The sequence below is a fragment of the Chrysochloris asiatica genome, unplaced genomic scaffold (genome assembly GCF_000296735.1).
Source record: "Chrysochloris asiatica unplaced genomic scaffold, ChrAsi1.0 scaffold00124, whole genome shotgun sequence".
NCBI classification, from domain to species: Eukaryota; Metazoa; Chordata; class Mammalia; order Afrosoricida; family Chrysochloridae; genus Chrysochloris; species Chrysochloris asiatica.
Genome location: NW_006408642.1, coordinates 2,319,853 through 2,322,736, shown reverse-complemented (window position 1 = coordinate 2,322,736; position 2,884 = coordinate 2,319,853).

Genomic DNA, 2,884 nt, shown 5'->3' with positions numbered 1-2,884 from the left:
AAACAACTGTCTCTTGGTCTACGTACAGGTTCCTCATGAGCACAATTAAGTGTTCTGGAATACTCATACTTCACAATATTTTCCACAGCTTGTCATGATCCACGCAATCAAAAGCATTTGTGTAGTCAGTAAGGCACAGGTAAACATCTTTCTGGTATTCTCTGCTTTCAGCCAAGATCCATCTGACGACAGCAATGATATCCCTTGATCCACATCCTCTTCTGAATCTGTCAACAACATTAACAGTGCGTATACACATGAATTTCAGCAGATGAAATACACTGATTACTTCTTTGGAAAGAGACCATGGAAAAGCTCAGTTTTAGACAAAACAAGGCAAGGGCAACTGTAGAACAGATGGTTTACTGTTCACACAAAGTTGAAGAAGTTCAGGATGAAGCTGAAGTAAATTAAAACAAGTCCACAAGAGGCAAAATGACCTTGAATATGACCCACCTTAAGTTAGAGACCATCTCAAGAACAGGTTTTTGATGCATTAGACACTAATGACGGCAAAACAGAAAAGTTGTGGGATGACATCACCAACAACATAGTCGAAAAAAGTAAAGACTCACTAAAAAAAGGAAAAAAGTTCAGAATGGATGGCAGAAGAGAATCTGAAACTTGCTCTTGAACATAGAGAAGCTTGTTGTTGTTGTTGTTAAGCATCATCGAGTTGGTTCCTCGGGACCCTGTATAGGGTTTCCGAGGAGCAGCTGGTGAGCTTGAACCACCGACCTTGCAGTTCAACCGGTTTTGCAATCTGGCGCATTAATCCACAGCACCACACCAGGACTCGCTCTTGAACATAGAGAAGCCTAAGCGACTGGAATTAACTATTAAGAGTTGAACAGAACATTTCAAATGGCAGCTTGACAGGACAAAGTAGTATAATGAAATGTACAAAGATCATCTACAATTAAAATGAAAATTCACAAGCCTCTCCTTAAAGAAGTCCCGATGGCGTAGTAGGTTACTCTGGGCTGTGGATGTCAAGGTTGGTCAGCTTTTGGAATCCACCAGCCCTTCCTCCAGAGAAAAAGGAAACATTCTACTCTTGTAAAGATTGGCAGTCTCGGAAACCCTAAATAGGGACTCTATTAGTTGGAATCGTCTTGATGGCAGTGGCTTGGTTAGTTCGGTGTTTCCTTTTTATGGAGGAACTTGAGACACCTCTTTCAGACACAGACGATACCCCCACTTCCACCTGAGCTTCTGGAGGGTGCCAGAAAGGAAATGAAGGCGGACAATGAAGGAGAATAATGAGGAAGAGAAGAAATAATGATGGTGGTGAAATCCATAGCCCCAAATTTGCCACCACGCGTACGCCTGGTCCTTCCTTCTAGACCCAGCAGGCAATTCAGTGCTCCAGCCCTTAAGATTGGATTGCAGAATCGAAGAGCCGAGGGTACTGGGTTCTCAAGGCCGCTGCCGCTGTGCATTTCACCTCCCAGCGTCACTTCGAACCGAGCCTCACACCCGTGGACCCGGATTTATAATGAGTGTATAAGCCTAAAGGAGTCCTGGTGTGGCACTGTGGGTTAATGCGTCACACTGCAAAGCCATTTGAACTGCAAGGTCGGCGGTTCAAGCTTACCAGTTTCTCCTCGGAAACCCTAAAGAGGGTCGCTATAGGTCGAAATCGACTCGACAGCATTTAACAACAACAACAACAACAACATATAAGCCCGAGGCCAAAAGAGTCGAATTATTCTCCCTTGCGGCCTCACGTTTTCAGGCTCCACCAATAAAAAGGCAAATCGCTTAGCCAATCAGAGTCCCGCACCTCTTCCGGCGTCCTGCGTGCTGCCTTGGAGACCGATTGGCCGAATCCAAACGCAGAGGGTGTGCTAGTGCCTCAATGCTGGACGCAGTTTATGTGTGTCCGCTCCGTTCCATTTCCTCTCCCCTGGCCTTTAGGCTGGTGGATTCTTCCTCACTCGGAGACCGAGGCGCGAGCGGCCACGGGAGTAGCGTAGCCGAGGGGCCGCTTTTCCAGGCTGAATGATCAGGTACGCTGCGGTGGCGGTTTTCGTGTCCACGAGTCCGGGTTCGTGTCTCCCTCGGCGGGTGATGGAGACAGCATAACCTAAATGGCCATCGCAACCTGCAGACTCATTGTTGCACTGCGCCCCGTTTCGACTCGGCCTCTAGCTGAGAGCTTTATTTTACTTTAGTTAAAACTAAAAACTTTGTACAACTTTCTCAGGGCTTTGGTTCAGCGCACACTCGCGGAGTTCTTCTTCCAGAACTAGGATGCAGGGATGGATTAGGGACACTCGGGCATCTGGGCTCAGAAGATGCTCTCTGTGGACGCCCCAGCCTCGTAGTTTTTCCTCTTTCACTGAAAGACGCCAAATACAGCTCAGGATCTGGCAGTTCAATCTGTTAAATCCTGGGAGGATGAGTACCCATTGATTGCTTAGCACCTGGCCTGCCGCTTTTAAATTCTTGCTGAAAGTTGATTTGTCAGGTGTGCTCAGAATTGAGCGCGCATCTATTACCCCGAGGGCGTGTTGAATTATAAACTGATAGGCCTCATCCCTAGAGCTTCTGGAGACTGGTCTTGAGAACTTCCCAGTTGAGGCTGGTGACGCTGGTGCACAGTGTTGGTGAAAGTGGGGATGGTTGAAGGGACAGTTCCATTTAGACCTCTTTGAATATTAAATAGCTTATCTCCATATGTGCGTGATTTGCTTTGATTCTGACTTCTAAGATTCATTTTAGGTTAGCTTGTAAATTACAACCCACTGTCGTGAAGTAGATTTCAATTTATAGCGACCATATAGGACAGAGTAGAATTCCATGGAGTTTCCAGAGCTGTAATCTTTTTGTTGTTGTTGTTATGTGCTGTGGAGTCGGAACCGACTCATAGCGACCCTGT